This window comes from Pseudopodoces humilis, chromosome 4, assembly GCF_049639895.1.
Source record: "Pseudopodoces humilis isolate 2021_Gansu_Grassland_sample_001 chromosome 4, ASM4963989v1, whole genome shotgun sequence".
In the NCBI taxonomy this organism is placed as follows: Eukaryota; Metazoa; Chordata; class Aves; order Passeriformes; family Paridae; genus Pseudopodoces; species Pseudopodoces humilis.
The window spans coordinates 24,108,823-24,123,321 of NC_142203.1; the positions used below are offsets into that span (position 1 = coordinate 24,108,823).

Below are 14,499 nucleotides of genomic sequence, written 5' to 3' on the forward strand. Positions count from 1 at the left end.
GCTAAAAATCTGTAAGTAAAATTACAGCAATATAAGAAGGTATCACACTCACGATAATACTATCATTTCTTTGCCGCATTTTTAAGAAGCTGGTTTACTCTTGTCTCATATTTCTCTTGCAACCTCACTTAAGATTTTTGAATGCCTGTAATTAGCAGTTCTGGTAGATGTCTACACGCTTTGGATATTTGTAAGATTACAGTTGTGTCAGCATTGATTTTCAAGTACTTTACTAAGTCACTTTCACCTGGGACTCAATCCTGAGCCAGCAAAACCAGGACAGTCTTCTGCTACCCTGTGTCCACAATCAGGTAAAAAAAAATATTACATCTGTATCAAAGCAGGAAAAGCAGTATCTTAAGAAAGCAGTACTGCATAATCTTACTTGTACAGTCAGGGAAATGGCTAAAAATAAATACTACAGGAATTTTAATTGCTTTGTTTTAAGAAGGGGGAAAGAAATCAACCCACTGCCCTTAGACTTGCTTTCAAAGTTATCCCAGCATCAGACTCAACTTCTCCATTTATGCAGGGAATAGTAAAATGGAAACAGCGTTAAACTTTATCATGTTTTTCTATAAACTCAGCTCTAATGTGTGGCACCAGAAGTCACCAGAAGACCTCATAAAAACCATTCCTGCAACTGTATCCCTCATTTCACTATTGAGCTGGAGAGCCTTTGGATTCCAGTGGACATTATAGAGAGAAGAAAAGCCAGCCACACCAGAACTGGAGCAGAGCTGTCTCACTCTCTGTCTGTCATCATAAGCCACTATAAACATCTCCTCATTCCAGCTGGACTGTGAAAGACAGCTTGGATGTAACACATTCCGGTATTCAACTGCAGTTTTCCTAAAGTATCCATTCACTCTATATTTGAGACTTCTGAAATCTAACAGGAAAACACTTTACCGTGAAAAGCTAGGAAACCTGAAAGCTCAGAATTAAAGAAAAGGAAATTAAGATTTCCTTTCAGTGATCAGTTTCACACAAAGCAAAATCTTGACATTATCAACCAAATTTCAAAATGGAAGATTTTTTGTCATTAATTTTTATTTATATAAAGACTTTTAATTTTATACATATTTTTATTTTTTTGAAATTAGTCACAACAAATATATTCATGTAAATATTTAACGCCTATTATTCTTAATAAAAATTTGCATAAGGAAGATAGTGAATCACTTGAATATATGAACTCGTATTTAAAACTGTATTAAAAATGCATTTATATGCAGTTTGATTTTGATGATTATACCCAGGCTCACACAGCCACAGAATAAGGGGTCATTTAGAAAAGCTACATATTCCTGCAGTGTACAAAAATCATTGGCTGAAGTCACATAGGCGTAAGAATTATTTATCACACTTCTTTCCTAATAAGGGATATGTCAGCAGGCAGGCAGTGCTGCAGCTGGAACACACTATTCACCAGGCAATCATCATCCTGTGAAACACCACTATGCAGTTCTCACCAATCAGCATATATAAGTCTTGACACCACTCTACTTTAAACTAAAAATAGCTAAATGATTATATTTGTGAAAAAATAGCATGGCTCAATTCCTTCTCAAGCCAAACTGAGTGAGGGTTTTACAACTCATCTCAGATAAATATAAATATAATCCTCAGGCAACAATACTGCAGTGGCTTTGTTTGTCAAAGAAATATTTTAAATTCCTTATCAAACAGTAGTCTCTTCTGCTTTCACAGCTTTCATGTTGGTACCATGATTTTTCAGTACTGCTTCTCTTCCCTGTTTGTATGCAATGAAGTTCCATTAAATTGGTAGAACATCTGCTTTTTAGCTGCACATAATTATCACACATTCATATCTGTACATCTAAGACACACTCATCATAAAAACAGATTAGCAAGAAGTAATCTAGTATAACATTAAGCTTGACTGCTGGTGCATTCATTCACACTCAGCAGTTTCAATTCAGTTACTCTTGCCTCCATGAACAACCTCTGGTAACTCTGCTATCTTTGGTTTTACCTTCTTGAACAAATCAAGGAAAGAACTAAAAATGATTGAAAAGGTGACCATTTCTGTAGGGAAGAAAATGGCCTGCTTTTACCATAATCATGAAGAAAGTTCTGGCAATGGCAATTCAGGCTGTTTTTTCTTGTCAAACCTTAAAATCTTTTAGACTTAACATTAACAGCTGGAAACAGGCTTATCCCATTAAATCAGAAACTTGTCAAGGCTCTGTTGAGAAACGGATTGATCTAACTATAAGAGCTATTAGAGCTCCCCCACAGTATCGGACCATTCTGTTACTGACTGCCTTTTTAGTCTTAGTTAGATGGTTAGTACTGGCAGCATTTTATCTGTGAAGGTAACAGAGGCGTCTCTGTATTCCTTCTCCCTTCCCTCCTGTTTAAAAGGAAGGAAAGAAGAAATCCATAATGGCACATGGAAGGAACAGTGGGGCTAATTCCAAACCTGATGAAGTCAATGGAAGAAATTTTGCCTGCCTTGATGGGTTTAGGATTAGAAGGGCAGCTTGGAAAGATATACGCTGCTCCTTATTTTTTTTCTAAGACATCTGTTGATGTCTCCCAAATATTTACGAAGAGGAGCGAAAATGTTCTGGTCACAATAACTGCTTAATGAACGCACAAAACACCACAACAAATGCCCTCATTTCAAAGACTGACTCACAACAGTAGCAGTTGTGAACTCAATCAAAAGTAATGGGTAAGAGTCAGCTGACTGGATTGCTTCTACCACAGCCAAAAACATTCACGATTTTTCTGATAAGAGCATTTTCAGGGTATTTACAGGAAGCTAATAAAACAAAGAATTGTGAAGTATTCTATGTAATTGACATATGTTATTATGCTAGGTAAGATGAATGAAAAATATAATCTAAAAGAAAACAAAAGGACATAGCAGAGAAAAATGAACACAAAATCAAATGGGTGAGATAGTATGCTTTAAGAAAGTTTATCATTACTTTTTAACTTAAATGATGGTTTAAATATAAGGGTGAAGACATAAAATTACCCCTAGCTGCTGTCAAATACGCACCCATCAATGCTTGGGCAACAGATAACCCACAAGTAAAAAAATACAGATTAATTGGCATTTTTACTAAGGGTGCCGAGCTTTTATTTGTCCTTCACTGGTGGAGGCCTTGCCTTCAATGGTGCTGTAGAGAGGTGATTCTGTGCTAAATCAGTATACCTGCCTGCAGCTGTAGTAGATAGGAAGGTTTTCCATCTTTCCAAGAAAAGCCATTATATTACAAGCAAAAAGGCTGCTGAAGCTCCTTAAAAGTACCTTTCTTTTTTCTTTTCTTCTTTTTTTTTTTTTTAACATGCTTTTAATAATGGTGTTAAGAATGTTAAGGAGAATCTGTTGAATCAGTTCTGTAAGTATTATGAAATTGGGAAAGCTTTAAATTTGTGACAGACAGCAATCCAGTAGAAATAAGACAGGAGAGCTCAGTACCAATATATCAAAAAATAATCCTGCAAGTGGTAACTACTGCTCCAGAAGGTCTTGACTATGTGAAAATAATAATGTCTCTTATCAAAGTTTTCAGAGTTTAAGGAAAATTTTTTCTTGCCTCAATTAAGAAACACACCCACCTCTCCTCAAGCCCCAGTTTTGGTACTTATCCCCCAGTACAGGCATATTCGTACTCCCACTGTGTTCTTTTCAGCAGTTTCAAGCTATTTTGTTCCTGCAGTGGCATAACTGAAGTTGTGACTTGTTGTGACTCAGCAGAATAATGAATATTCTTAAAGCTCTTGGAAAGCTGTACAAAAAGTTCTAAACAAACTCTTAACTCCTAGAGACCTGAATAAGCTTTGCCTACGGTTGTGTTTTTTAAACATATAATCTGTTTTGAAAAACAATCAGGTTCACGGTGCCTAAACATGGCTCATTTTAATAAAGTTAAATGTGCACAACAGAACAGAGAGTAAAGCATGTAGGAATACCTTTGTGTCTCTCAGAGGGGAAAGCTGGGATTAACAGTAGCAGCTGTCACAAAGGTTCCGTGACCGATTCTTCTCATTTCAAAAAACTTACATTAATTATCCTTTGTACAAAATTCTGCTCAATCTGAAGTATTTGGAATAACATATTTTATTATATTCAGATCATCTTCCTTCAAAAAGATCTATCTTCATCATGTTGCAGAGCAGGCTCAGTAATTCAGCTTTTCTCAGCTTAGTTTCTTAACATTTGCTAATATTCTGTCATCAATAAAAAGAGTTTGCATGTTTCAAAGGAGTGCCTTGAGATTTTAAAAACTCAAATCTGTAGCCTTTCCAGTTCCTATACACACACCCAGACTCTGCAGAGTATGCTTCATATGAATTAGCATATGAAGCATATGCAGAAGCATGCCTCATATAGCTCAAGCTTTAAGAGGCAAAATGAGGCTCTAATGGTTGGTATTAATTGCTGGATCAGGAGTAGCAATCAGCACCAAAACAGTATGGTATGAACAAGTATCCTTATTTATGGACTTTGGCACATGTATTACAATGTGTTCCACAATTCCATGATCGTATATCACTTTTTGGTCCTCACAAAAAACACCCCAGTATTTTTCCCAGTGCAGAGCACAACTGGTCACAGCATAAAATACCTTACCGGCATAGCATTTTTTGCCTCTTCTTTTTGAAAGAGAAATATCGTGTTTTAATTTTTCATAGCTCTCTGACAAGCTCTTTGGATGAAGATTTTTTGTTACAGCTGATGATTATTTTGGTGGCCTTCACCTTCTGAGCTCTCAGCTCCCAACTTCACAGTTTGATTAGCCAGTATGCCCAAAGTTCTGGCTAGAGCCCAATGAACTTAAGGTCCTCTATAATGACATCAATGTTTAAAAATAATTGTCTTAAATTAGACATAACAAAATTGCATTAAGACCAAAATTCTTCATTTTGTCAAAAACACTGGCATCTCCCAAAGAAGCAAAATAGCCTCTTAAATGCATCAATATCCAAACATGAAGTAACATGGGAAAAATTCTTAGTGAACAAGCAAATACATCAGGCTTTCTACAAAGCACTGGAAAAATGAGTTATTGATACCCTTTTGTTACTTTAGCAGCTTAATAAGGAGAGCACTGCCCATGGGGAGTGAACTCATTGTCAGGCTCTTCTTAAGCACAAAGCTGATTTACATCAGCATCTTCATCTCACTGTTCTACCTGTTAGGGTACAGGCTGTCAAAGTATCTAAGGATATGTTTTTGAAGATACTTGAATTTAAAATTATATTAAAAAAATGAGTCTTTAAGCCAGTGGAGAGATCTACTGTCTGAAAAGCTTAAGACAGAGTATGAAAAAAGGAATATGTCTGTTGAAATCCTTGATAAGTCACACTTTGAGTAAACATTAAATCTGCTTTGAAAGCAAAATTCAACAAGTGATCCAGAAAGGACAGTGACTGCAAACACACTGAATATTAGAAATAAATCAGAAATATCCCAGAGCTGCTCCTTCTGTAGCTCTGTGTATCATCTTTATCAGAAGTTGTTCTGTAAAATAAGCTACTGCAGTTAATGTGATAGTAAAATATATTAAAATGAAAGGAAACTGAAGTGACATAAGCAAGCTTGAGCAAAAACTCCCATTTTTCAGTACCTTTTAATCCTGTTTTTAAATATATGCATGCATATTTCCTTACAGCCATACTTTTTACATAATCCAATCATTAATTAGTCAAAATTTGTCAACACAATAAGAAGGAATTTTATTTTTAAAGCTTGCTTTTTAAAGTTTTTGAGGTCCATCAAAACACTGGCTAAAGTTGTGTTATGATAGAAATATGAATCATTCAAAATCAAAGAGTTTCTTAATGAGCTCTACGGTGAATCATCCATTATATTCACTGGCAACTAATTCTAATCCTTCTAAAATTTTCCCTTATCTTGCATTTTGCATTTCCTCTGGAGATACCCTGTTACTATTTTATACCTAAAGCCCTCTCAGAAGAAGGAATTTTTTTTTTAATTGAGATTATCAGAATCAACTGATATCTAAAGATTCTGAATTAGTTTGATGAAGAAAAACTTTAGAAATAGAAGTTTTAGAAAGTAGAAATAGAATTAATCACTCCAGACTTTAAATGAAACATACCTTTTTTTTTTTTCTTTTTTTTTTTTTTTCTGACATAAAACAGCAGAAGTAGGTAAAAGTTAGCATTTTAGGGGGGGAGAAAACAGCAGAAGGTGAAATTGTATATCAAAGATTATGGTGAATTCTTCAAAAAGACTTTCTGACAATGGAGCACTCTGAAGGCATTGTTCTCTAATGGGACTAATTTATCATCATAAAATTTACTAGTTCTGTAGCTGATGTATTGCCTTCTTTAAGAAGGAATGAAGTATAAGCTCATTATCATAAAGCCTGCTGGTTTGGGAATTTTTTGTCCAAATTTCATTAGTATATCAACAATTTTACCAAGATATGCAAGTTCTCTAACATAATGGACATTGGGAACAGATGACTGAAATGAAATGAAAATGTAAATAAAAATAAAATGAAAATAAAAAAAGAAATAAAATAAAAAGAAATAAAATAAAAAGAAATAAAATAAAAAGAAATAAAATAAAAATAAATAAAATAAAAAGAAATAAAGTAAAATAAAATATAATAATAAAAATAAAAATAAAAAAATAATAAAGTAAAGTAAAGTAAAGTAAAGCAAAGTAAAATAAAATAAAATAAAATAAAATAAAATAAAATAAAATACCCATGCCAATTCCCTTTCCTTTAGAACAGAAAAACAGAATACTGGATTTATCAAAATGTATGTTCTGGATAGTCTGGAGAATAAAACTGGTTCAAATGAGACAGCACCTTACAAGTAAACATTTTTAAAAATAGACAGAATTTACTTAGTTTGGATCAGAGCAGAAGCCTGCAGTCAGTGCAAGTTTCATTGAGTTCCTCAGAATTGGGGACACTGTATCAGGAACACTGCTGCAGCTGTTTGTTTAACTTAAATCAGCGAAATAGAACTTATTGTTGATAATATTTTAATTTCTTTTATAAAAAGGACTGACTGTATTTACAGTTTAGCTTCTGTAAGCCATTGCTTGAAACTAAACAGATTTTAATGAATATTTCTACAGACAATTCCAAACCCAAAGTCTGTGTACCTTCGAGAGTCACCTGAAGGTTGTACCAGATCTCACTAATAGTTCATTAGTGAAGTACTGGGGACTACAATTAATGTTCTGAAACATAAAGTATAAAAACATAACTATGGATTACTGTGTGGGAAAAGAAACAAAGAAAGCACTTGTAACAAATATTTTCCACTTACTTTTTATGTATGAAACTTCAGCATGGGATTATCAATATTTAAGGAAAAAAAACCCTTGGCTCTCCCTTTTGAAATGTTGTTCTCTTCGTCAAACCAATCAGAAGGCTAGGAAAATACTTTGGAGTAAATTTTTGTGATTAACATAGAGATGTTCATTTACAGGAATTGAGGGAGGTTATCTACACAGAAGACATTCTTGTGGCTCCGTTACTGTATGCCTCACAGCAGAGTGAGTTTACACGGCCCAGCCACGGAAAGGACTTCTGCCACAAGGTCCTCAAAGTAAATGCAAGTTGAGAGAATACCATAATTTCAGATAGGCTAGGAAAAAGGAAATAGAGCTACACGTAGTACTTTACTCTGGCGATGGTAATAAAGGAACATCATCCTCATTTGCTTATACAGACCTCTGCAGTGTCACATTTGACGACAGATGTGTTGCCCACCTAAATGCAACCAAAAAGAAAAGGCTTCACCATAATATGTCAAATAGGCTAGATGCAATTATGGTTTCTTTACTTTATTTTAGGCCATGACATGTTGCCACCAAATTCTGTCATACTATCAGAGTATAGAGATTATATGAAGTCTGAACCTTGTACTTTTTTCACACCTTTTGTCATTAAAAAGAGCAAAATCCAACCTTTTTCTTGTCAGGCAAAAAAAGCTTGTATATTCAGTTTGTTTGCCATTTGCTTTCAGGACAGAATAACTTTTGTAGGGATCATTCTCATTTTAATGACAAACATTTACCAAAAACAAAGGATCTTGTATTATTTTCTCTATAGACTATGAACATGACAGAGTATTTTCTACGGATATGTTGTTTTTTCTTTTACCAAAACCATTGTGTTGCCCGATATCTTGGCCTTCATTCAAGACTTTCTTACTGCATTTTAACTGCTTTCAATGAAGTACTGAAGGAAGAATGCAATTCTGTGCTCTGAAGGAACTTGAGCAGATGACATTTGCAGAAAAAATCACCACATATTTTTGCTCTGTTTTTAATGGAGGAGAGTACTCTAGACAGTGTGGCAACAGAACTTACCTTCTGCACTATCTACACTTGAATCATGTGTCTTAAAGTCTATATGTAGAACATGCTGGAAGAGTCCTTTAATAAACCAGGAGTTATTTAATGCCTATTGTTTACACCATTTACACCATTCTATGGGAATCATTCAGTAAATATGTGAGTTATCTGTGTGACTTTCATGCTTCAACTCAGTTCCTTGGTCAAGATTTAGACAGGCAAGCACATAATCAGGAGTCATGCTTAAGTGAGAATGTACACAATGGGAACATTCAGCTTTGGGACTGCTGGCTGTAACTACACTGGCTTGCTAGGAAAACTAGATTTAACTGTTACTAATTATTCATCTTTCAGAGTGTTGAATGCTTCATGAAGGCTGTCAACATAAACTAGCATTAAATTGTAATAATAAGCTGGCAGATGAAATGTTAAACAAACTTGAAATCTAATTTACAGTGCTCTCTTAGCCCTAGAGATGAGATGAGTTTGCTGATGGGACAAATACAGAGGAAGTGTAATATGTACAAGCAAGTCTAGCTCTAGCAAGAATGGTGCCCTTAGGGAGCTATTAAGCCTCCTCCATTCATTTGCAAGACTTTACAAATACAAGAAAAACTAAATTCAGCTGAAAAAAAAAATCACAAGCATTTTTAAAATCTCCAAATGTGATGGGGGAGCTATAACTTTTCTGGTATTTTAACTGTTTCAGCTGCCCTGCTTCATAAAAAGTATCTGAAATTATAATTTGAGCATCACAAAAAGTAGCAAAAAGAGACTATTTATTTGGAAGTTTTTTCCCCCCTCATTTTAAATGAGTAATGAAAACTTTCTTTCAGGTCAAAGACACTATAATGCATTAGCAAAAGTCCATGGCATTAAAGAATAAACAGGTCTGAGATCTCAGCATATTTGGTTTGGAAAAGGAAAACTACACACTGAACTGTAGATGTTTGTCTCATTTGAGTAGAGTATGGGCCATGTTATACCTAAGCTGTATCTCTGAAGTTACAATTCTTTCATGTTAAAAAAATATGAACAAGCATATGAGATAGATAGATAGATAGACAGATAGACAGTCAGACAGATAGATAGGTAGATATACACATAGAAAAATTTTCCTGTAAGAATTAAACTACATTTAAGTGTTACCTATCAGAGGACTCAAAAAATGATATGATTAAAAGAAAATTTATCTTTCATGCTTAAAAGAAAAACCCCTTGATTTTCTCTAGATTGCATCCTTTGAGTTCCAAAAAATCAGTTGTGGCTCCCTTAAAGGGGGAGAGGAAAACTAATTCCAACTATATGGATTAAAGACCATTGGAAAATACATGAGATGTAGAGTCTTTCTTTTCCATGATGTACAGCTTCAGTCAATTTTTTCTCAAGATTCTGGAGTCCTGACTGGAGAAGTACATGTGGAGCTGTGGTACAGCCACAAGGACTTCAGCAAGGAATGGTTTATGTATTCTGAATATCTTTCCCAAAAGCATGAGAAATAAAAATGTAAGCAGACAGAATTAACAACGTTTCCTCTATTTTCATACCTCTCACCTGGTTTCTCAGAATGAGTATATCTAGATTGCATCTCTACCTGTACAATAATTTGAAGCAATGTAAAACATCAGCACTGCAATCACACTTGAATAGAATCCTTTGCCCGCCAAGTTCAAATAAATTTTGTTATTCAAAAAAGGGACATCACATCAAGCAGTAACAGTCAATATAATTCTATGCATGACATGGACACAAAGAGCTTAAATGACTTTGGTGAAGGTCACAACAGAATTGTAGGTTGAATTCTCTAGCTCATGCTATTTTCAATAAACAGAACACCTTCTTTGTCAGTAAATAATGAAGTTTACCACTAAAAAACAAATGTACTGTTTATTTCTTTTGTGACTCTACAATTTAATTGTATATATTTAGCGTACTTTTGTTGGTATACTAAAACCTTCACTCCAGTGCTCTGTACTACCAAAAATGCTACTGCCGCTTACCTCAATGAAGAGTGCTAGGGCTGATCCTACTAAAACCATGCTAATATTATTGTAGTCTAAATTTTTATTTTCCTTTGAAAAAAAAAAGAAAATAAACAGATAGAATGCGTAATTCCTGGTACAGATTGTTGTGTCTCCTGCAGATACTAGATCAGGACACAGCATCTGCTTCTTGGCCTATTAGCTGTGCTAGAAGTGATTTTTCTAAAAATCAAGCGAAATCATACTCCACAGCATCAGGAATACAATCACTGAAGGACAACAGTATCTGCTGAGGCACACTGACTGGTCTTCTGCCTCCAAGCACACAAGGAACAAGGAAGGCAACTGATGTGATCTACCTGTAAGGAGAAAATACCACTCTAAAGCAGTATTATTAAGAATTATCATGCACCTTTTTTTTTTTTTTTTTTAAATCCTTGTAGGCTTGGGAAAGGAAGAAAATTAGTGCAGAAGGTATTACTGAGAGCTGACAAATATCAAGGTGTTCAGTTAACTAAATGTAAAATATAATTTGCCTTTGAACACCTTGGAAAGACTCTACTGCAAAAGACTGCAATTTAACATCAAAGTTTTAACAGTCACGGTTACAATTTTAGAAGCTCATTAGTCTGAAGGTGTATCATGATTTTCTGAAGAGATGAATGATTAAAAACAGAGTTAAAAATGAAAAGACATTTGGGCATGAATACTTGATCTGAAATCTCTGTTCAGTTTCAGGGAATGCTGTATCTCTGATTTCAAACTGTGAGAAGCTTCGCCAATTACATCCACTGCATTCTTTTTAGTAAAAAATAATAAGGGATCACCTTTAACTCAAGGAATCAGAACATCAAGTATCTCCTTTATGAAATGCAGTGAAAAGATACACTGTTTTTTTAGAAGGCTATTACTAAATGAAAAGATTTTGCAAAGTTGTTTTCCACATATACTATTGCCTGCCCAAAAAATGCAGTGTCTAGCTCCTGAAATGACACTAAGGTCATAAACATATTCTGGACAATTCTCAGGTCAAGCCAATTAAACTAGAGTGTCTACAAAGTGTTAAATTCAGGTAATTCAATAACAACAAAGAATGCAGTGACCGAAGAACAAGGAATAAAGATTAATGTCATCCTTCTGTAGCAAGCCTGGAGCTTGATGGCTGCACTTCCAGACAGCACCTGCTCCAGAGGACACTCCACATTCTCCAATCCCACTGCAAGCCCAGCAGTTGGTGAAGCATGTGTTACAAACCCATGGCCAAGTTTCTCCCTCTGGTGTACTGTAGAAAACTGCTGAATTCAAAACAAAGCAACTGACCCTGCTGGCACAACTGATTATGACCAAAATACCTTCCATGCTCTGCCGTACTTTTTGCCAGAGCTGACCACAGGAACAGCTTCTCTCCTTTAGAATTCATGTCCTACATCCACCCTGGATGTACCAGAGACGTGACAGCCAAAAAAAAAGAAAACATGATCAGCCAAAATCCTCTTCTCCCCTCCAGCTGTATTAAGTCACAATGGGACTAAAATATTATTTCTTCCTTCTACATAAAATTCTTCAATTTAACTTTTATACAGCAGCTGAGGAAACAATGCATCTTCACTCTCTGATGCTTTGCTTCATGAAGAAAAATATCCAGACCATATAGGACATCTAAAACACAGACTGGCTCATGGTTCTTTCTGTAAATAAGACAAGGTACTCCTGCTAGGTATCTCTTGTGTCTATTAGAAAGATAATAGATTTTACAGATAATGATCAGGCAGTGGTTAACATCTTCTTAAAAAAAAATGACACTTTCATATCACAAAACTGTTATCTCCTAAATAATTTATCGAAAGTTATTCAATCAGCACCCCTTCCTGAACATGAATTTTTCATGGCAGAAGTTAACAATTTAGGAGATCACCAGGTTACAGGTTAAACCATATAGATTTTAACACCTGAGTCCCAAACTTTTAAAGTTTTTTAGTCACATTTCTGTTTAACTGTGCAATTACCAGAAGCTCATTACTTTAAAACCATGTCCTTTGTATCTTTTCTAGTCTGCTGCTGGGTGTTTCCTATGAAAGAAACACGCAACCAAAGATAAAAGGAGTTAAAGATAAAAGAAATAAAATCAAAGTTCAGCTGCTGTGCTCAAGCAGCAAGTCCTAAGTGTTTCATCATATTCTAAAATGGATATGCGTGTGGCAGCAATGACTGGGGTAATAATCACTAATTTTTTGCTTTAACTAAAAGGAACTATATCCCCTCTTCTTGAGAGGTATGGTCTATAGCTCAAGGATTCTAGGTCATTCCCAATGTGGAAAGGTAAAGTCCTAAAGAAAGAAAAAAAAAAAAATAAAATAGAGGGCCAGTCAAGCTTGTTGGCCTCACTGGAAGCTGGGAGGATCACCCATCCATGACTGGAGAAATCGTATCTGGATAAACACCAAAGGAGCATGGCAAGAGGAGGGAATACAGCATCACAAAGGGAGCCATGGAGAATAGACCTTTACTGCCTAGCTCACTCCTCCACGGCCAGAAAAAGCTCTTTTGGTGTCTTACTGGGCTAGTCAGTGTCCTAAGGTTTAGTCTACTAATCCACTAAATTCCAGCTAAAGATTTAGGATATTTTACTTACTATTTTTAATTTTAATATTTACTTATTATTTTCACTTTTACTAGTAAGTAAAAATTGTAGGGTCTGTTTGCACCTGTTGGAGAAGCTTGAATAAACTGCTGCAAAAGAGGGATCACAACACTATAGGCAAGGAAACTGAAGAACAGGTCCACTAAGCGAAAACCCTTGGATTGCAGTGCTGCTTGTGGAAAAGCAAAGTTTTAGCACTCCTGCCTTATAGAAAAGCCTGATCTTTGAAAAATTAAGTTCAATTGATCAAAAATTTACCCAGTCCTACACAGAATTTTCAAGTCCCATGTTTCTAAATCTTTCTGTCTGACACTCCAAAACTGCCTACAACTCAAGATATTTTTAATGCAGCCAGTCTAATGAGACAAAACCAACGCTATGGACCTACATTTGTATCTACTCAAGTTTATAAGTATTAAGATGTCTTTAACATGAACAACGGCCTAATTTACAATGTCAGCAAACAAAACAAGCACTGGTGAACAATGTTTCATTGCACTCCCAAGCCTGGGAAACACAATCATGAAGTCTGGCATACCCCCAATATGAATCCCATTCATTTCACGTTGAGTGAATACTTTTCCTACACTTTCATCTGACCATGTTTATCATAGAAGACTACATTAACACTAATATTAATAAAAATCTTCTGTTCAGCAGTTAAAGATTTAATAATTCTTGTTTATGTATTAGAATAGGTTTTATTGTTTTAAAGACAGCATACAGTGGTTTTTACTGATATTTTCATATTTTACGTAGTCTTTTGCAAGTCAAAGTTATTTGTAAATATTTAATTAATTCATGGAATAAATTTTTCAAAAACAATAACCCACTAACAAAAAATAACCCACTAACAAAAATGCAAAACATTGCAAAACTGATTTTCAGGCCTTTATACAATTCCTGATACTTAAGTTTGTACCCAAGGCTCATGCCAACAATTTGACATGACTTGCATGATTACACAGGCAGACGCAGTCATTTTAGCCCCATCATCAAAGGTCTTTAAGCTAATGCAAGCCCACTGGCTTCCACAGATTCAGCACCAGGTTTCAAACCAGGTTGTAGTCCCACAGCACTGACACCCTCCATTTCTGTGTGTTTGTCTTGGTTCTATGTTCTTATCCTATTTAGGTACCTGCTAATCTTGAACACTTGGAGCACTTTTTACCTTCATTGCATCTTCCCAGTGGTTAGGGACTGGTCTCTTTTGCTGTCAAGCTTGGCAACAGAAGATACACTTAAGCCCTGTGTCACAAGCAGCGTACACGAAGTACAGTACAGAGATCATGTTCAGTGTCAGGCTGTTCCAACGCAGCCTGAGGTGAGACTGCAGCACAGCGCTGAGCAAGGGGCCCACACACACCTGGCAGGAGCACAGCTTCACTGACCTTACCGGATCTGCAGGTCCCACCACCAAACAGACACAAACATCTATTTTCCTCTGCAAGTGAAACCATAGAAGCTCTTGCCTCAGCCTTCTCCACTTGAGGCAGGGAGTACACAGGGAAAACCAGTTAGCAGGGAGTAATTCCTGCCTGGGC

The 14,499-nt window shown here is 35.5% G+C and overlaps 1 protein-coding gene across 3 annotated transcripts in view; it reads right to left on the reverse strand.

Annotated features, from left to right (window-relative positions):
- The window catches only part of KCNN2 (potassium calcium-activated channel subfamily N member 2), a 72,468-nt gene that overhangs the window by 28,611 nt on the left and 29,358 nt on the right, over positions 1 to 14,499 (reverse strand). The window contains exon 1 of one of the 3 annotated variants that reach the window (XM_014257078.2): positions 14,127 to 14,156. The exons of 1 other annotated variant lie outside the window; for it this stretch is intronic. The gene's annotated coding sequence lies outside the window, so the exon portion shown is untranslated. Of the gene's footprint in view, positions 1 to 14,093; positions 14,157 to 14,499 lie in introns of those variants that run through there. One more of the 3 variants, XM_088054469.1, reaches the window with a different exon arrangement.